This window comes from Rousettus aegyptiacus, unplaced genomic scaffold (genome assembly GCF_014176215.1).
Source record: "Rousettus aegyptiacus isolate mRouAeg1 unplaced genomic scaffold, mRouAeg1.p scaffold_m13_p_5, whole genome shotgun sequence".
Lineage (NCBI taxonomy): Eukaryota > Metazoa > Chordata > Mammalia > Chiroptera > Pteropodidae > Rousettus > Rousettus aegyptiacus.
The window spans coordinates 68,608,607-68,630,363 of NW_023416308.1; the positions used below are offsets into that span (position 1 = coordinate 68,608,607).

Genomic DNA, 21,757 nt, shown 5'->3' on the forward strand with positions numbered 1-21,757 from the left:
GGTCTTTCCAGATTAAACATTTAAAAACCACTTGTTTTATTTAAGTTGTTAAGAGTTAATTTTATTTAAGGAGAGTTCTAAAAACTGAATTCACCTTTGCTTAAAGAATCAAGTGTGGTCAATCAGAGCCTCTCAAAGTAAATTAGATGCCATCTGCATCTTAAGATTTTCTAGCAGCCCTGTTGCTTAGAAATCTTGTTTGAATTAATATTACAACCAGCCAGTTGACTGATTAATTAAAGCCAGTGGTTTGATTAATTACTAATGACTTCTTACATAAAAGTAATTTCTCCTAAGTGAATTCTTTGAATAATTAAATATCAAGTATGCTTTATTACTTTAGAGTCAACTTTATTTTCTTTAACAAATTTGATCATGTTAGCTTTAGTTGAACATTTATTGAGTACCTACTATATGCTAGGCATTGTTCAAGGCACTTTGGATTGCTTGATAGAAAGACTAGAATCCAACATTTTCTGCTTTCTCCTCTCACAATACAAAACGTTATGACCCTGTGCTTTCTTTGAGGGTGAAGAGCATGCCTTGTTGATCTAACATGGAATACCTAATATAGGACCTCATCCTTGGAAAGATTTTCTTTGTTTAAAACAAAGTAAATGATTTGCTTTCTCTGCTTTTAGGAAGGGAACTATTGGTGGTCTTAGATCACAGAAAAGGGCATTTATACTTCTGTATGCTGTGACAAAGATCAAAGACAGACTTAGAGCAAATTCTCTTATCACAGTGCTTAGCAACTTTCTGATAGTAATGACACTTCTTCCATTTGAGACTGTGAGCTCCTTCATGTCAAGGACTGTGTCTTATTCCTCTGTTTCTTTACTACGGTAGATGTAATACTCTGCATATAAGCATTTGGTCAGTATTTATTGAATCGAATTAATCACAGACCATTTCATTTCTCTCCTACATATTAGTCATTTCTATTTCCGTTATCTGTAGTACCTCACGATGCACATGTTACACCTAAGTGGGCCGCATAGGGTCCAGAAAAGGAAGGACTCATCTAAGGTCACATATAGATATTGTGCCAAAGCTGGAACCAGAACCCATATTTCATTACCTCCAACCCAGATATCCGCTTTCTTAACATCTCCCCTTTTCCCTTTGTTTACATCCCCACTGATGCCGCCTGAGATCAGGCTATCCCTCCTACCTGGACTGCTGCATTCGCCATCTGACTGTTTGCTCTGCTGCCAGCCTCAACACCTCCAGCCCGTCCTCCACATGGTTGCCACGGTGATCCTGTAAAGTGCAAATCAGATTATGTTTTTTAAAGGCCTTTGTTCCTACCACATATGGGATAGAGTCCATACTCCATCATACCACCCACAGGGCAGCAAAGGTTCTGGCCTCTGACCCTCAGGTCTGCTCTCATTTCTCTCCCTCAGAGCCTACTTCTCAGCCAGGTTCAAGTGTCAGCAGTGACCATCACCTCAGCCTACCTATTTGGAAGACAGCAGCTCACAGGGTCTTCTAGGTAGACAGCCAGAGGTCTCCTTTACTGTCCTCTACCCTCTACCTTCCCACACCTGTTTCCTCCCTAGTTAGAGCTGATCACTAAACACCTCGTACACTTCCTTCCACCTTCATAGCTATAACCTAGTTTTTTAATACATCTCTTTCTGAGGAGGTAGCGAACTCCTTAAGGACAGGGTCTGGGTCTTATTCATATTTGTGTCCCCAGAACCTGGCACTAGATCAGACATATAATAGATACTTCCTTATACAGCTGCTGACTTTATGGAATAAATGTAACTTCCATAACCCTTCACAGTGAATTAACTCAACTTATGGTTCCCTTTAAATTAAGCTTCACATGGGATGATAGTTGAATTATGTAAGACTTAAAGGAAGAAGAATATATTTAAAGAAAAGCATCCCTTGAAAATGTCTTGCTTTTATAGGTGGTGAACAAATATTTAACAGTCACCATTGGATAATGTACCTGGATGTGGTAAGGCAAAGTGGCCAGAGGGCCACTGTCTATTTCTGTGGAGCCCTTCGTAGCTACCTCCACAGTGCTCTTCCCTCTGGCCCCTGATTTACTGAAAGAAGGCAGTGTGGTTACCTGTCAAATGAAAATAACTTGGCTGGCATTCAGATCTTTCATCAGGGAGTAGCTTTTCAGCTATTTTCCCACCTCTATTGTTAAACTCATTCCCACCTGATTTACCAATTGCTGAATTGTTCATTTGTTTATTTATTTATGATGCATGTCTCCTGAGCTTTAGAACTAGCTTCACAATGCTAGTGTTCCATCTGGTTTTAATATAGTGTACTAAGAAGAAATGAGAGAAACAATGAGACAGTGAGATTGAAGGAAAAGAGAAAGTGTCTGGCAGACAGGAACCAGAGTTAAAATCAGATTCTTGTTTCTCCCTTTATGAGGTTGTGCTGAAAGAGGGAAGCTATTTTCAGCAAGAAGACATGCTTTCTTTCTGGAAGGTCACATTTCTACCTGCAATGATCTGATACTGAAAATTTATGTGAATGACTTTATGAATCATGTTCAGGCAAGCTAGTCTCTGGAGCCCAAGACAATGGTCTTTGTTCTTCCCTTTACCTATCTGTTGTGTTGTTCTCTCAAGCACATCATATGACTGAATGCAAGCTGTCTTATAGGACGTTCTCCCTTTGCAATGAAATGAGTAGGGATAGGCATCTTAGCTTTGGGCATCCTGGATTCTCCAGTAGAAGAGCCATTCACCTTGGTAATACATTCCATTTGTTGAATGTCAGGAAAGGTGTGGTGCTTAGAGATGTGGGCTTTTGGCATCTACCGGGTGCCAGTTAGAGTCCCTGCTCTTCTGCTTATGCGTGTGTGATCATGGGGATTCAGCTTTGTTTAACCTCTCTGAGGCTCAGTTTCCTTATCTCATAAGTGGGGCTTATAATACTTATGTAATAAGCTTGTTAAGCTTGTTGGGAAGATTAAACAAGCCATGTAAAAGGACTTCACAGTAAATACTTTGGAATCATTAGCCATTCTTATAAGATCTGAGTGCTCTTTTTTTTTTTACGCAAGCATGTCTTTACAATGTCCCCTACGAGAAAGACAGCAAAGGCATTGTCAGCTCCACTTGACAGAGGAAAGGGGCTCGCTCATAAACCTGAGACCTTTCGCCCCAGTGATTGTTCCCTGTCTACTTTGTCACCTTTTTGTTGTGATTGCATATCCTCTGTTCACCTTTACCAAAGCATGACTCAGAGTTTTTACTTCTGACAGTGACTCTTCTGAATGAGAGACAATAACAATCAAATATTTTGTCGTTATTCACCAGGAGAGCTAATAGCTCTCTTTGCCTCCCACACTTAGAGAATGAAGGATACTGCATTAGAAAGCACAGAGCAAGGATGGTACATCATCTGATTGGGTCACATCTTTGATTTGTATTGTTTTCCCTTTTATCAAAGAAGAAAATGATAGGGTATGTGTCCTGCATGAAGGAGAGCAGGGGAGAAGTGCAGAGCAGCAAGCCCAGAGCTGAGTTTTCCCCAACCCTGCTGCTGCTCATAGTCTGATTTCATGTTGCCTGGTGTTCAGCTGGCCCTTCCTGAAAAGACTGGAGAGCAGAACAAGAACTCAACTTCCTCAGAAACTCTAATTAGAAACTCTATACCCTCTTCAAATTGTCCAAAGACTATTTGACAGAATTAAAGGAATGTTTGTATTTTCCAGACAACCTTTCCAGTATGCCCTCAAGACCCCAGACCCAGTATGGCCAGCTAATCCACAGTCAGTTGATTTAAGACGATTTGTAAAAGTTAAAGCTGTAACAATAATAATTATAATAATACTAATTCTTGTTACAATCATATCTCAAAATGAATAATGGTTTAAAAACAATAGAAGTTTATTTTTTTTTCTCATGAAGTCCAAAACTTATCCTTAACTCTCTGGGCAGAGATTCAGAGACTATTTTCAAGCTGTAGCTTCTCCATCTTAAACTCGAGGCTTCCAAGATCAAAGGATTCATTGGCATCAAGCTGATGGGAGAGAAAGAGAACATGACGCTTTCAAGGGGAGTGTTTTCATGAGCCAGGCGAAATCCATTTCATTGACCAGAGTTCACATTCCCTTGGCCGGTACTCAGACATATGGCTACGCCTAACTTCTAGGGTGGAGTGTAGGTTTGTGCTCCAGGGGGAGAGGAAATGGACTTGGTGAATCAGCCAGTCTCTGCCTCGGAACTATAATGACAAAACAAACATTTCTAAAGCATTTACTTTGTGCTGTCTTGTGTGAAGCACTTTATGTTATTTTTAAATTCATATATCATATTATTCACCCACTTCAAGTATATAATTCAATGTTTTTTAGTATATTCATAGAGTTGTATAACCATCACCATAATCAATTTTAGAGCATTTTCATCATCCCCTAAAGAAAACTCACACCCGTTAGCAGTCACACTCCATTTTCTCTCAATCCCCCTTCAGTAACTGCAGGCAACCACCAGTTTACTCTCTGCATGGATTTGGCTATTCTGAACATTTAATATGAATGGAATACTCACATTCTTTCATATAATCCTCACAACAACCCTATAAGGTAAGGCACGTGGTTATATGCATTTTGCAGATTTACAGAGGGATCAGGTTGCTTAAACGATTTGCTAATAAGTTTAAATCCTACCCATCATTGAACTCCATAATATTGCAGTGTCTGAATTACGAAGAGCAATAGTGCCATGATTTGAGGGGTAGAATTGAGGGAGTGGTTGTTTGCTTGCCTTTTAATGAACATCATGGCAAAAACTGACTTCTTAATGAAGGGCTTCTTTATTGAAGTGACAGGCACTTAGGAGTCAGAGCTGGAGGTTTGAAGGCCAGACCAACCACTCACCAGATACATACAAAGTATATACTGCACAATTCCTCTTGAGTCTTAGTGTCTTTATGTATAAAGTGAGAGTAATGAATCTCTTTTTGCTGGGAGGATTCAATAAGATTAACTTATATGAAAGCTGTTCTTACAACTTCACATAGTTGGTGATTTGCCAGTGTTAGTTGTTCTTGCTCAGAAGCAAAATTCTGGGGGTAATTTGGCAGCTGCAGAAATTATGTTAATGTATCTTGGCCTCCAGGATACTGTCCAGGAAGAAGTCATTGTGACTTGTATTATACAGCATCCAGATTACAATCCAGGAGTGGCTGAGACCCAAGGAGGATCAGATACAATGAGGATTTTTTAAAAAGGGACATATTCCCCAGTATAGAAAAGCATATGCAGAGTCTGGCCTATCAACTTCTGATCTCAGCTAAGCAGAGCAGCTTGTTTTAGGTACCTGAAAGGAACCAGCTAAGCCAGTGTAAGTTTGAAGTTCCTTGGGAAAGATGATAAGCTAGCAGAGTTTCTGTAGGCAAAGAGCCAGTAATGAGGTTTCCAGAGTCCTCTCACATGTCCTTTTCATCATTTTCAGCTCAGCCAGAGATGGCAAAGCCTCATACTCAGGGGCCAAGGGTATATTTGAGAGACTCAAGGAGGTAGTTATAAAGGAATGAGTTGTGCTTTTGTTCCATTGATCCATTCTCCACTCTACCCTGACCTTAGCCATAACAATATTAAAATCCGGCCATGAGAGCACAGAGAAGATAGTAGAGGCACTAGGGAAGTTGTATTGGCAGTGACTATGAGTCATGTAGCCAAAAGAGATCATCAGAGAAAAAGGGCCTGAACTTCAGATAGGATCAAGGGCATACTCCAGCCTTAAAATTTGGTGCTCAGATCCTCTGGTTCTTCCACTTCTTAATTACATGACAAGTGACTTAATCTCACTGAGCTTTCATTTCCATGTAGGACTGTTATCTGGGCCATGACTTATAACTGTGTAAGCTGCAAGCAACCTGCATAACTCCAGGGGATTCCATTCACATACACTCGGGGTCAGCATACTATAAATATATAAAGGTCCAGATAATTAATATTTTAGGTTTTATAGGCCATATGGTCTCTATTACGACTCACCAACTCTGTTGTCATATTAAAGTGGCTATAGATCATACATAAATGAATGAGTATGGCTATGTTCCAATAAAGCTTTATTTATGGGCAGTGAAATTTGTCTATTATATAATTTTCACATGCCACAAAGCATTATTCTTTTTTCTACAAAACAGTCATGGGGATGTGAAGTACAGCATAAGGAATATAGACAGTAATATTATAATAACTATGTATAGTGCAAGGTGAGCACTATACATAGACTAATTGTGGAGGATCACTTTATAAATTATATAAATGTCTAACCATCACGCTATACACCTGAAACTAATATAAAATAAAACTAAATTTTAAAAAACAGTAATTTTTTGTGTTTTTCAGCCAATTAAAATCTGAAAACTATTCTTGCCTTATGGGATGTACAAAACAGACAGTGGGCCAGATTTGACCTGCAGGAGAGATGCAGTGGTGCCCTGATTATTCTAAGGATCAAATAAGAAAGTAAATGTAAAATAATAAGCCTACCGTCTGCCTTTATAACCGCTCGGCAAATGGTTACTAGTACTACCAGCCTTTTCAAAAAGGAAATATATTAACTCTCTTCTTGCCATGGGAGACACATATATTTTGGTTGCTTAGCATTTCTATTAAACTTTTATTATTATTAAAATATTTTAAAATTAAAAAATATAAAAACTGGTTTGAACATGTAGTAATGTTAGTAGATCACCCAGTTTGGGGGGGTTTGTTTGTTTGTTTGTTTTCCCTACGAATGTTCCAGTGTTGCCTCTTTAGTTCCTAGACAGTTCTGTAGTGCTTAGTGTGCACTTCTAGGTGCTCCATGAATAAATGATATCAGGTCTTTCCTCTCTAGAACCTCTTAGTGTTCTCCAAAGCAGGTGTATGTATCCCAAGAGTATGCAAAATGACAGCCCTTCTCTTTATATTAATTTTTTATTTCAGCCTTTAAATTTCTGTTTTCTTATAGGTTTTATAATGTGCATACTGTGCCATAGTATTATGGCTGTACATCATACATTTTATAAGTATGAAAATATTTAGATAATGGGGGGTTGTGCTCAAAATTTTTTAGAATGGCAATGTCAGCAATCAAAGATTTGAGACAGCTAGTCTAGAAGGAAAACAAAATTTTCCCAGTGGGAAACAAGAGCTAGTATGAGTGAGGTAGGTTCTTATTCACAATGACACAAGTGTTTTTATGACATGAATTAACATTTAATCTGGTGTCTGTTTTGTGGCAGGCAGGAAGTAGGATATTCATATTTTTAATTTCATAATAATACGACACCTGTATGAGATAGGTACCATTATTCCTATTTTATAGACAAGGAGCGGAGGTTCAATTTAGAGAAGGTAAGCAGCTTGCAAAGGTCAGCTTGAATGAATCAGGGCGTCTAACTATAAAGCATAACATTTTCCACTTCAGCCTTCATTGTATTATAGAAGTTTTGATGGAAAAGGACTGATTATTCTCTGGTATTCCTAAATTCTGACGTTAGTCTTTTTTCCATCACATGTACTTTGGATATTAAGTGATAAATGGATAAAAATCCACTCCCCCAGAGTTCCACCCATGGTCAATAACTTGTCACCCAGACCTTTGCATATCACATGCTTCTCACTCTGATTGGGTATCTCCTCCTTAATTGGATGCCTCCTAGTCATCAAGACTCAGCTTCAACATCCTCTCCTCCAGGAAGCCTTCTCAACCTCACCTGCTCAGGACTACATTGGAGGCCCTCCCTCTGGGCATCTATCTGCAGCACCTCAGTGAGAGCCCTTATAAAACAGGCTGTGCAGCTGTGTAGTTAGCTACGATCTGCTTGTTACTCCCTGGACTCGGAACCCCTTAGAGCAGGGGTCTCCAACTCCCAGGCCACGGACCTGTACCCCTCTGGGGCCTGTTAGGAATCACGCTGCACCACAGATGAGTGGTGGGTGAGCAAGCAAAGCTTCATCTGTATTTGCAGCCGTTCCTCAGTGCTAGCACCAGCACCTCAGCTCCACCTCATATCATCAGGCATTAGATTCTCATAGGAGCACCGGTTCCTGGTGCCAAATGGTTGAGGACCACTGCCTTAGAGGACAGAAAATCTGACATTGATTGCATTGTCCTTCTGGCATCCAACATAATAACACAGTGCCTGGGACATAATAGGCCTTCCGTCAATACTCATGGAATGAAGGAATCCATCCTTTATTGATTTGGAGTCTGATACAACTGACAAATAGATGGGTCGAAGTTTGCTTTTACTAAGGTTTCCCAGGATAGGGCAAATTGGTGGATATACACTAAATTATAGGGGGCCAGATAATGGTTAAGCAAAGAAAGCAAACTCTTATTTGTATGAAGGCTTTCTCCTTCTGAGTTTCTCAGAAACTGAAGAGGTGCACACATACCAATCAAATTAATATTAATGATACATATGATTTTTCAGTATCTATATATGTTTATATGTGTGTACATATATAATCCATACATATTCATGAACACGAATTCATAAACAATGGACTACCACAATTTCAATAAACAGTTTTGTGGATCACTGAACGCTCAGCAAAAGAATAAAATTCATTAACATTCCAGGTCGGCTCATCTTACCAGTCATCAAGTTGCTCTAAATCTTTGGTCCTGAAACTATTTCCCTCCTGGATGCATAAAGCTTTACCACTTTCTTTGAAAGGAACTAGCATTTGCTGAGAGCTTTTGTGATATTCTATATACTTAACAGAAGTGATTGCATTTAATCCTCAGACGGTTGCATAACCCCACAAGTCCAAAAGGAAATGGATCCACTTAAAAGCAAGAATTTTACCAAAATAGAAAATCTTCACTAAGAAAGAGGAGAAGGAGAGGGGCAAGACTAAAAGAAATCTGAATTTAGTTGAATTCAGTTATGGATGAATGGTGTTAGAGTTATACAAATTTTTGCATGGGATTATACCTACTTAATTTATTGGTAATAAGATGGGCGCTTGGCACAGATGTTTTACATTTGAGAAGGGAGGGGCCTTCTCAGGTGATTGAGAGAAAAGCATTCTTCTACCACCAAATGTGGCTATGTGTGAAGAGCTTTATTGCTTGTTGAAAGTATATAGCATTAAAACAGTTGTTCCCAGACTTTTACATTTCCTAGAACAGAAACATTTCAGAACAAAATTTACAAGACACTAGAATGCCAACTTTTTATCTTGTCAATAAAATGAAGGTCGTTAAAGACACACAAGACCAAAAAACTACTCTCTATCCTCACCATCATTTCAGAAATAAAAAGACAACTTAATAGCAAAAACAATAGGAAGAAAAAATAAACAGTAGAAGGGACATAATCTTATAAGAAGGTCATTGTAGCTTTATAAAAAATTAGAACAATGTAAGCGTTGTTTATTTTTTAAGAAAATTTATAATTGAGAAATTTGTGATTTAGGAACAGTCATTAATTTATGCAAGTATATATAACTAAGAAGTAGTAAAAATGGGACTTGGAACACATTCATTTAATAAATATTATAAATACCTATTAAGTGGCAGGCCCTATTCTAGTGATGGAGATTTAGCCATAGACAAAATAGACAAGGCCTATTGCTTCATGAAGCTTACATTCTAGGTAGGGCAGGGAAGCAAAAGTTAATGAAATAAACAAATATAGAATATAAGTTTAAGTAGAGATAAGTACTATAAATAAAAAAGCATCTTCCATTCCTTCATTACGCCTACTTTCTCACTGGACTTTTTAAAAAAGCAGTGAAGGAGCAAATCCTAGGTGAAATGGGAGCCACCCCAGGTCGCTGAGCAGGCAGTAACAAAGCCAGGGCTTAATGGAGCACAAGTCTGTGTAGCTGAAAACCTCTGATCTCGCTATAATTGCTACCAAATGCCATAGTAAGTAAATCTGCTCACGTTGCTCATCTGCCTCCTACAGTTGATGTGAAACACTGCTTGGGAGAGGATGCTGTATTTGCGGGCTCTGATACCAGGGTGCCTTGAGTCGATTCTTAGCTGCCACGATCCTGTTTGTATTCATTAATCTCTCTGAATCTGTTTTCCTCATGTGCAATATGTTGTCATGATAATACCTACCTCACAGGGGTGTTTTGAAGGTTAAATGCATCTAAGCACCTAAAACACTGCCTGGCATGTAAGAAGAACTCCATAGTTGCTGCTATTATCGAAAGCAGGGTTTCTAGCGTTGATACCCGATAAATCTAAAGAGGTTATACTGACCCGTGAGAGAGGAGGCAAAGAGCTCAGGCACCACACTTCCTCCACGCAGCCTGCCTATTAATGATTGTCAATCAACAATACCCTTTCTGATTCCTGCATGTCCTCCCATTGTTAGTTTCCAAGCTCTAGAGGTAGCATGGTAGGGCACTGCTGTTGACATCAGAAGACGAGTCTGGATTCAAGCTCAAATCACACTTGAAAACTGTGTGACCTGTACAAGTTACTTTCTCTCTCTTGCTACAAGTTCCTCATCTTGCACAGTGAGCAGGTTGAACAACTCAGTCCCTGGAGCTCCTGGCATCCCTTGATTTCTGCGAACAATGGACAAAGTCACTTAATGTCTCTGAGCTTTGGAGGCTTATTTATACGGTAGCGTTACTGATACCTCTCCTGGTTGCTAAGAGGTTCGGGGAGAGTGAAAGTGTTTGGTACACTGTGACACACTATGCAAATATGAGAGCTGATCTTTACAGAACTATTATGAGAATTAACCCTGAGTATTACACACTTTGCTATATGTGCGTTTGACATGCAAGGGCTTTTCTCCACATTTTGCCATTTTGCCTACCCCCTACTGGGTTGGGTGGATCCACCTTGACAAGGTGTGGGGGAACACGAGCAGAGGACAGGGGTACGGTATTGTGGTGGGAAAGCATCTTATTGGTTAATGCTGATACATCCCAAACACCAATTACTGTATCTGCTTCTAAGGCTGATATATTTATTAGGATGAGCTACCAGGAAATATATGTACCCAGGGAGTGAGGATGCTACATAGTCACCCCCTGTGATGTAAAATATGAGAGTCTAGGAGGGGCTGTTTTATAATTCATCAGGTTTCGCTAGTGAGTTCTGTCAGAGTCTTAGTTATAAAGGCAAGTGTGAACCGGACGGCAGACAGGAGAACCTGGCACCAAGGAGACGGAGAAGCTGCTTTTGGTGCCTCCTGCCTCCTCCCTGCTTTGTTCCAATAATTTTGCGCTCGGTAAGTTCCCTGGCTTTGCAGCTAATCGTTGTTGTTGAATAAGCTTAGCAAATGTATTTGTAGTTCAGAATATGCACTTGCTGTCAGAAGTGTGTGTGAGTGTTTCGGGCTTCTGACAAATTCCACAATTCCCTTTAATGAGATGAAACAAAAACTAACAAATCAATTATTCACCTTGATCCTTGGAAGGCTGCTTTCTTCGGTTGCTAAAGTTTCTCAGGTTTCATTCTGTCAGTTTCATTTGTTGGGCGAGCTTTGAAAAGAAACAAGTCTCTTTGTCACAAAATTGTTTTTCTTAGCTGCCAAAAGGAGGTATGTAGAGGGTGCTGTGTCCATCCCCACCCCCGAGCTTACCCTCCCCAGCGTTCGGTAAATCTTAAAACGACAGTTTGCCTGGTAACCAGCACCAACAAAGCTGAACCTGTTCAAGGCAAAATTCAAATTGCAATCTTTTGTGTGAACAGAACTGAGGGGCTGTGAATAACTGTCATTGTGGAGATTATTGTGAAACTCGGTATGGTAGTCGTCCTTGTATTTTGCCGGGATGGGATCAGAATCGGGAGATTTGCATTTGACGTGCCTGTTGATGATGTGGGAAAGGGTGAAAGAAAAGACAGGATCATTATGAAAAGAGCTACATAACAAACCCGCAGGACAGACAAATACAGAAGGCATGACTGTTGTATTTGTGTAACTTGTGACTGTTTTCTCTAGTTTCCTATTCCCATTAATAATTACCTGAGGTTGCATTTTGGTCCTCATCTGGGTGTGCTCCAGGTCCTCCTCATTCCAGGTCCTGGCTCCAGGCAGGGTGAGCGCCAACTCCCCGTCGGCTAGCTGTAGGAAATCATTTCCTCCTCAGAAGGAAAGAAGCGAAAGCTGATACCTTCCTGGACTCCTTTCTGTTGTATTGTTTTGCCTCTGTCCAAATCTCATGGTAACCAACAGCTTGACGTACTTTTTTTTTTTTTTGCAGTAGCAGATTTAACTGTGGTGTCATATGGCATATTATATATGGAGTGAAATAGCAAGACATTTTTCTGAATGTTTTAACTGTGTCTGGCTTGTTGACATTTGCTTTTTTGCACTGGCAAGGAGCTACTGTTTTCTGAATCCATAACTGTCTGCTCAGAGCATTTACCTTATACATAATTGCACTTTCTCTTTAGCTGTAGAAGCTGTAGCTCTGACAAGAACATCCTCTTTATCCCCAAGAAAAGCTACCCATTTTAGCATCTCTTTGAAAAAAGGATATATGCATATTTTTTTTTCGCCAGAGACTTAGCTTGCTCTTTGCTTTTTCCTGATAAATATTTTGGTCATCAGTACCACTACACTTCCGATAAAGTTATTTCTCCTTTCTTAGTATACTTTCTGATTGCTCCGAAACCTGGCAAATTGGAAATATGGAATATATCTGTTTCCAGGAACACACTTTTCAGGCTTATTTCTTTTGTCCATAAATAGCTTTTCCATATTTTCCATTTCCCTGAATAAGTTCTGCTTAAAGAGGAGAGGAGTGATATATTGTGGTTGGCACTTAGGGGTATGTAACCTGAGACTTGGCTTCTATTCTACAAGGGCTGCCCACAAGGGGTCTGTAAAATGTCTTTTTGTCTTCTGTACAGCTCAAAGCCTCTGGGATACAACAATGATGATTAAGGTAGATCATTGCAGGTATAAAGGAGCATCTGCATTTGATGGTCCTGCCAGCCCGCGAGGCTTTATAAAACTCAGGACACACAGCTGAAGGTTCCTAAAAGCGTTAATACTATCTTAATGCCAAGGACAATATAGTTGTAAAGTACCTTTGAAATGCACTGTACATTGGCTTTTATTGTTTCACATTTTTAAACATCTCATGCCAGAGCCCGTGGCTTATTTTGCAGTGGTATCTGGTTTTTCGTTCAGAGTGATTTTATGGAGAAATGAACGAATGTACCAATCTCAATAAACTGAGTTTCTTCTCATTTGGTGGTAGTTTTTCCATCTTTTCCACCCACCAAAATTAACTCTATTTATAGCAACAAAAGGAAATTTAGCATGAGTTATTCTCAATTAAATTTTTAACAAGACGAAGAGAAATGGTGACAAATGCCTTCTGAGAGAGCACACGCACACACACACACATCACACACACACACACACACACACACACACACACAGAGAAACATGTCTCTAAAAAAAGGATTAAAAGCCAAAGAAGCATTAACATTTTGCCTGTGTGACACATGTAATTTTCTTTGACAGAGGTTGGGGAGGGAGGATGGGGAGAGGTTAGAGTTGCTGTTCAGAGACCTGGCTCCAGCAGTGTTCTAAGGGAAAATGCAGGGGCTTTGTGTCGTCATATCTGTACCTCACTCTCTTTATCTGTAAAATGGTTGAGGGGAAAGTGAGGAAGATTATACCAGGTAAATGATGTATATATAGCAAGCAGTACACTGTTTGGCACAAAGAGGACCCAATAAAAGGTTCTCATCATCATTGTAAGTTGAATTTTGTAAAATATCTTAACTCATTTGGATGTTAGTTTTGAAAGAAATGTGCACAGTACATAAATAGAAAGATTATACAGATTTTTCTTATTAGCAAGATATACTTCCTACAGCTAGATAATTTTTGTTTTTGTTTTTATTTTGGAAACCTAGTAAAGACAGAATTATTACCTTTCAGTTCACTTTCAACTAATTTTTAGAGTGGTATCCCAAGTTCTTACAAATTATTCAAAGAATAAACTGAATTTCAAATGGAACCAAATAACATAGTATAACCTTCTAAGTCATTTGCTAAGCAACGATTTGGCCATAACTCCAACCCTGACAGTGCATTAAAGTACTTAATTATAGTAAATAGCACTTATTACATCCCAGGCAATGTACTGAATGTTTTTACATGCATTACCTCACTTAATGCTCATCACAACCCTACCAAGTAGGTTCTATTTTGATTCCCATTATCGAATTAGGAAACCAGATTAGAGAACATTTATTTAAATACTAATTTAAATTGACATATGGCTGTGTCAGAATTTGAACTCACACCTTCCTGATTCCAGAATCTACACCATAACCACCATGGTGGAATTATTCAATAGGATTTTCCCAGCTCTACATGATTCCATTTTAGGATCTTGGCCCTATATCTACTTGATTCTTCTTCCCTACATATTTAACTGCTAAAAGAGTTTAGGGAATATAAGAAATGAAGTTGGTGGTTTCTTTTGCTTTCATTTTTGTTTTATGCCAATCAAGATTACATTTTCCTGAGTCATCTTTGTAATTCTCACTGATATATTAAATTAAGTATAAAAAGATATGAAATTTTAAAAGGTCATAAATCTACTAAATCTAAGATAAAATCTAAAGGTAACCTTGAACGAGTACTGCCCTTTGACATGAGAGTCTGTGGGCCAAAAGGATGCATACATTTGGACTCTAGACCACAAATAGGCCCCCAGAATTTCTTTGTCAAAAAACACTGAACCCATTTCAAGGAGTGGATGGTGTTCCCACCCCTGGACGTGAGGGGAAACCAAGACACTACTGTTTGCATGGGGGTAGGAGAGAGGCCAAGGGGTGGGATTTTATCTGTCACAGCTTGGACTTGTGAGTTAGGATGTCCACACATCTTCATGGAAGGCCTTTTGCATTGCAGGAAGGAAGTATAGAAAAGAAGAGGGGCTGGCTCAGATCTGGGGTCTCCACTTGTGTTCTTGCTCTGAGTCCCCAAAATGTTAGGGACAGCTCTGCCTTTCATTAAAGAATGGTAGGGTATGTTTCAGAGTAGTGATGCTAAATTTCTAGCGGGCTGGTTTCGTAAGGCTTTTTGTTTGTTTTTGCTTTAACAACAAGGCTACACATTGGCCTTCCTTCCAGTTCCAAGGCACAGACTGACATTGGTGATTTTAGAGTCAGCTGGATTAAAACTCTGTCATTTCTTTTTTATGTCATTTGAAAACGTACTTAGATGCTCAGAGAGAACATTTCTAACTTCAGATGCCCTTTTCTTATCTCTAGTTTCAAATCATAGTTGTAACCCTTAGTGCTACAGACTAATGGGAGGCTGCCTGAAGGATCCCACTGGAACTCTGCCGTACAGGCTGCTTTGAAAAGCAGAGATGGCAATGAATGGCTTTGTGTGGCCTTCCATCATTATTACAGCCCTTTCCTCTGTTCACTGCTTCATTCTCCCAATGGCTCCTTTTCATCTTCTGTTGTGTTGGAGACAAAGACCCACCTAAAAAGAACTAACAGCCAGGAGTTCAGGTGGAAAAATCTGCAGTTATAAAAAAATCTTGGGGAGTTTCTGGTTTTTTATTGACTTCTTAAATACAGAAAAAAAAATGTTCTGCAATTAACAGAGTGATTTTTGCTTTTGTTTTTGTTTTTGTAAACTCTTATCTTCCTAAAGTGCTTTTCTAGATGAAAAGGCAGAATGCGTCTTGGGAAATATTCCTACCACCAAATCTTACAACCTTGTTTTCTCTAGCTGTAAAGCAAATGTAGTAATTCCTGTCTCAAGGCCACTGGGAAGATGTAAACGAGATAACTCCTGTCCCAGGAAATAGCTATTCCCTCGTCCATGTGAATACTTAGCACGTACTATGTCTACATCGAACATTCACCCAATCTGAAAATACAGCACTCAAACTGATGATTCTGTGATGACAACAGTGCGTGCCACGTTTATTTTGCCCAGCAGGGGTGGTAGTACAGGGATGATACAGAGAGATTAAAAACAAAAATAAAAACAAAAACAGGATAAAATAAGATGTATCATTTAATCTCTGCATTGAAAACTCTTAATACTGCATGCCTTGGGTGGTAGTAATCCTGTTCATTTTTACTTTCTCTTTTATGTTTTATGTATCTTTTGAACTTCTATAATATCCATGCATTATTTATGTAATTAGGAAGGAAAAGAAGAAAAAAACACTTTTAGGGAATTGAGTTAGAGTAGAAAATTGTTATGCATATGTTGTAGCTATCTAACTATGTAAGAAAAGTCAAATAAAAAAACATACAAAACACTTGGGAGAGATGTTTTGTGGTCTGAATAATCCATATTAGCTTGCTTTATTTTATATTAGTTTATTTATCTATTATTAATTATTTATTAAGCACAGGCTAGTACCAGATGTTCTGCTAGGTCCTGAGATTACAAAAAAATGAAAAATCATAATTCTAAAACTCAAGGAGTTTGTCATCCAAGAGAAATGTATACATGAACCCACAATTCTAATACAGTGTGATTCCCGCTGTGCTGTAGCAGGGGCAGATAAGATTACCTTCTTTTGCAAGTAACGGAAACACTGACTTAGACTGACTTGCTCAACAAAGGGAATGAAATGTATTGGTGATATGTATTGTTGATTGTAACCTAAAAGAACAGCAATGAAGCCAGATCTTATCCTGTGTCTCACAAGATTGTCAAGAAATTTGTTTTGTTTTATTTTTATTTTTTTTGTTTTGTTTTGTTTTTATCATGCTGCCTTGATATTATTAGTTGCATCCCAAGACTGACTGCCCCAATGGTTCTAGGACAGCTGTCAATGGCTCCTGGGCAACTTGCTTTCTTACTCACATATATAACCAGATAGAGATCCCGAAAATAACCCCTAAAATTCACTTTGAGTGGACCGGCTTATTCATGATCATAAAACTGAATCACTAGCCCCATTCTGAGGGTGACACAGGATAAAGACAGCCTCCCCATGACCTTATGAGTATCTAAACAAAATCTGGCAATCGTTGCTGTTAGGATGGAATGGTGGTGGTGATGGATACTGGCTCAGCATCCAGCGGCCATCTTCAACTTTTGATATGTACAATGCATAATGTATAAAAATGTCCACTAGACTTTACATAACATCATGGAGAAAAAGCCAAGCCTATAATAACTGATTTTCTTAAGATGACTTCCATGATGAGTAAGGTTTGCCAAGAGATAAAAGTAAGAGGAAAAGGCTCTGGGCAGAGAAAAAAAGCTTTGCAATCACAAAAACTAACCAGGTAATTTTCAACTCTCTGCTTATCTTTTCTTTGGCACTGTTGCAAAAGTTACTAGTCCGAAGCCATCTGCCTAGTGGTAAAGTTGACAGAAAACCTAATGTATCAGTTTCACCAAAACCTGCTATTGGGTGATGGCAGTTGAGTTTTAAGCTAAACCATGGTCAAATAACCTTATATTTTGTAATGTGAATACAGACTTGGAATCAATTCAATAAAACCTTAAAATTTCTGTCCCCTGATTCAAAATTATAGTATTTTAGAGCTAGACCGTACTCATCTTTTTTCTCCTTTTTTGCTTCTGAGAAAACCTGTACAGGAAAGTTGATGACTCACCTAGTGCCTCGAATTTATTTGAATTTTGATATTATGAAATTTATGATGCTAAAAAATTATATTAGACAAATGGGGGTACTTTTGAATAAATGTGCTTGCCAATTGTGTAATATATGTTATATTGAAAATGAGATAGACTAGAAAAGGATACCTTTTACCTAAATATCAATGTTCCATAGCAAAATTAGGCTTGACTTTGGTGTCTGTGAAATTCAGTTTATGTAATTTATCAGTTCTTCAGTTCTTTAGCCTTCGGCAATAGTGACTTTTTTCCTTCCATTGAGAAACTGATATTCTTCCTGGGTAAGAATGTCCTGATGGCTTGGTAATAATTTCCACTAAATCTCCCTACTCCAAATTTAATTAGCTATGTTTTGGATTGTTTTCCAGTTTTACAGCATAGAAGAGACAGCGACAAGACTATTATACTTTTACAGGAAGTGTACCTATACTGTTCACAATTTTCTGGCATCCAAATGCAATCATAAAACAGTCTTTTTTTTTTTTTTACTCATAAAGCTTGTCTCAATGTTGCCAACCTACCCTACTTAATGAGCATACTCTTAAATACTCATTCATCTAACTTCTTTCCAAAGAACACTCAATAATGGCAATAAACGGAATCGAAGTATATTTCCTCTTGCCATTTGCTTCTGCTGCAGCGAATCTGTTCAAAAAACATGCAGCCAGGCATGGCAAGTGTTCCCAGCATAGCTATGTCAGTTCTGAACCTCTGACTTAATCAGAAGACATGCTTGAGTTAGAGAAAACTGAGTTAGGAAATGCTACCCAGGACACAGGTTTCTTCTTCCTCAAATTAGACAGCTCTTCGGTGCAGAGAAAGAAGCAACTAAATATAGTGGAAGGATGATGGATAAGCACATATGTGATCCAACCATTAAAAGGTGTTATTATCCCATTGCACAATTTCACTTCCCCATAGCACAAATTACATAAACTCGTGTTTGTTTTGTTTTGAGATTTTCATGTGCAAGTACAGAAATGGCAAGAGAAACTGTTTTTTGGATGAATTTCTCACCTAATCAACAAGTATTTTGAGTTCCTGACAAATGGGAGATGTTAAAGAGGTATCAAAGAGACCAGCACTAATACTCAGGCAGCATACCTTACTCCTGATTCTGAAACCAGGGAAAAACAGTAGTCCCCATTTACCTGCAAGAGGTATGCTCCAAGACCCTCAGTGAATTGCTAAAACCATGGATGTTACTAAACCTAGTATATAATATGTTTTTCCCTCTACATACGTACACTTCATGGCTTCTCTTTGACATCTGAATTGCCAGCACTTTGGGGCCATTATTAAGTGAAATAACGGTTACTTGAACACAGCCACTGCGATACCATGACAGGCAATCTGATAACCAATACGACTAAGTGACTAAAGGGTGGATAGGTATACAGTGTGAATACGCTGGACAAAGGGATGATTCGTGTCCTGAGTGGAACAGAACCTGATGGCACAAGATTTCATCATGCTACTCAGAATGGTGCAACATTTTAAACTTATGAATTGTTTATTTCTGGAATTTTCCATTTACTATTTTCAGACCTCGGTGGACGACAGGTAATTTAAACTGCAGAAAGTGAAACTGCAAATACGGGAGGACTACGGTACTTACAGTCTTGTTAGTAAATCGCTTCTGCCCTGGGTTCTCTGAACCGCTTCAGACCACCGGCCCCTTCAGTCTTCTCACTCATCTCCAAGATCAAGCAACTAAAGAGCTAATTGATTAACAAAAGATTAAATAAAGAGCTAATGCCTGGCACAGCTAGTTGTTAAATATGTTGACATCACTTCTGTATAAGACCCATCTTATTTATTAAGAACTTAGGACTACAATTGAGGAGAATAACATCCAGATAGAGAAGCAACATATAATTAAGTTCTAAGTTGTTTAAGACAATCCTGTGTAATTTTTTTAAAAGAGTGATGGAGACATTATTTGAGATTGTCTAGAAATATTAATCAGAGAGTTGGCTAGGACAGGAATAAAGAACAAGAGCAGAATGTACAATTTTTTCATTCATTTAACAAATAATAACTAAAACTCCCGTTTGTTTACTGCTACTTTGTGCAAAGCACTTTGCACACATTACTTTGTTTACTTCTCATTACAGCATATGAGTACTGAGGAGAAAATAAGACTTGGTCACACAACTAGAAAGTGAAAGGGTAGGCAGCCTGTGTGTTATCCACTCTTGCCATTAAATGCAAGACTCTGTAGGTGCCGGCACAGTGAATATAATTTTTTTTTAACTTGTAATGGCCAGAAGCAAACACAAGGAAATAAATATTGACAGCTCTAAGTGAATGAAAAAGTGTTCTTGGGCCTTCCACAATTGAAAGCGTCATTTAAAAGTATGACTGGGTAATACATTTTCATATTGCTCACTTCAGAAGCTTCAATAGCAATATAAAAAGTAGAAATGTGAGCCACAGAGAACCAGCTAATCTTCCAGTGTTAGTCTTCTTATAACCTTTGCATAACATAGAAACATTAGAAAAAGCAACAAAGCACACAGCCTAAGTATTTATAGCCTATTGACTAAGTGGCTATAGGCTATAAATCCCTAAGTGGAAACTGAAAGAACCAGACTATTTGTTAATGATTTTTTAGCAAATCTAACTTTTTCTAACTATGCTTTCCAGCTTATGCCTTACACAACAATGAGCATGTACTCACTAGGACTAAATCATATAGGAAAATGTACATTTATGGGGCCAGGTATGGAATCACTTCCTTTCTTGCCAAGAGATACCTTACAGTGAGTTACTGGTAATATGTTAGATGTTAGAATGGTATTGTGTATCTTTTAGAGATACACACTGACATTTACATATGAAATGATCTTTATCAAAATAATGCAGGAGAAGGAAGATGAGTAGGGATATAGATAAAATGAGAAATAAATAAGCATATGTAGTTTTTTGTATCTTCCTACAAAATGTTCCTTTACCCCTCCCTCCCCATCAGTAGGTTCCATCTCCACACTGTATCCCAAACGTGCTGGGCACCATCACCAGAGGAAGCTCATTGGTAAGAACAGAGATTTTTCTTTGTCCTCTCGTTGCCTGGCTCATAGGAGGGCAACATAATGTTGGATAGAAGGATGAAAAAATAACAGTGGATGTGGACCTCCAAGTTCTACATCAGGGTGTGTGATTCCAGCTGTGGGTTCCCCTTCATTTCCCCGACTCTCACCTAATTCTTAAGAAACAAATCTCAATTCATGTTCTGTATACAAAACAGTGTTGGCTCATAACTGAAAGCCAGGAATGCAGCAGCCTGAATGAAACCAGATAATTCACACGTTTTCATTTAAATATTCATGGATGCCATGTTGTGAGGCTATGTTCTTAATTAATAGAAGATAGCATTGTTTCAAACCTATTTAGTTGTCACAGAGATAAGAAAAATATAGAGAAAAACATTTTCCTTCTATCTAAATTTTTAAAAAATTAAATTATGGTTATCTGAACCTAATTTTGCGTGTAATTGTACAAAATTTTTAAGAAGCCCTTCATCAACTTCCTTATTATAGTCTTGTGAACACTGTTTTTCTTCATAGGAGCTTATTTTGTACCAATGAAAATTACAGCTCTGAAAAGCCGGGCATGGAAAGACTGGAGGGGGCTTTGCCAGGTGATTTAATCAATGCTCTTGCCTTTGATCCAAATTATATTGAAACAGCCAAGATAAATAAAAATCTGCCTCATTTTTATTGTTTTAAGGAGATTTTAATCAAATCACTTCTAAGTAGTATGCTATTATTGGAAATATTAATTTACATATATTGCCATACTTTTTCTCAAACAAAAGTTTGGGCATATATGTGTTAACAACTGAAAGGAATCCATCTGTCCCTCAGAATTCTTAAATAGTTACCCACCAGGAACAATCCAATGAGATGAATTTGTGAAAACATGCATAATATCCCCTAGAAAACCTGTTTCATAGATCAGATGTAATTTGCTGGGGTTTTTTAATGAGATTTTTTTCATCTATGACATCACAAACTTATAATTTAATAAATATGTGCACGTGAGAGAACCCAAAGGGGTTTATTTCCTTTTGTAGTATAGATAGACATTTTGATACTAAATTACAAATAAGGGACATATATATACCAAGACCTAGTATGCTCTCCAGTAATAAATATTGAATATCCAGACATAGAGCCTTCAGTGGAGTATT

At 38.3% G+C, this 21,757-nt stretch overlaps 1 protein-coding gene across 30 annotated transcripts in view; it reads left to right on the plus strand.

Moving 5' to 3' along the window:
- Nucleotides 1–21,757, plus strand: part of DLG2 (discs large MAGUK scaffold protein 2) — a 1,668,408-nt gene that overhangs the window by 1,472,886 nt on the left and 173,765 nt on the right. The window contains exon 1 of one of the 30 annotated variants that reach the window (XM_016160384.2): nucleotides 9,220–11,196. The exons of 28 other annotated variants lie outside the window; for them this stretch is intronic. The gene's annotated coding sequence lies outside the window, so the exon portion shown is untranslated. Of the gene's footprint in view, nucleotides 1–9,219; nucleotides 11,197–21,757 lie in introns of those variants that run through there. One more of the 30 variants, XM_016160385.2, reaches the window with a different exon arrangement.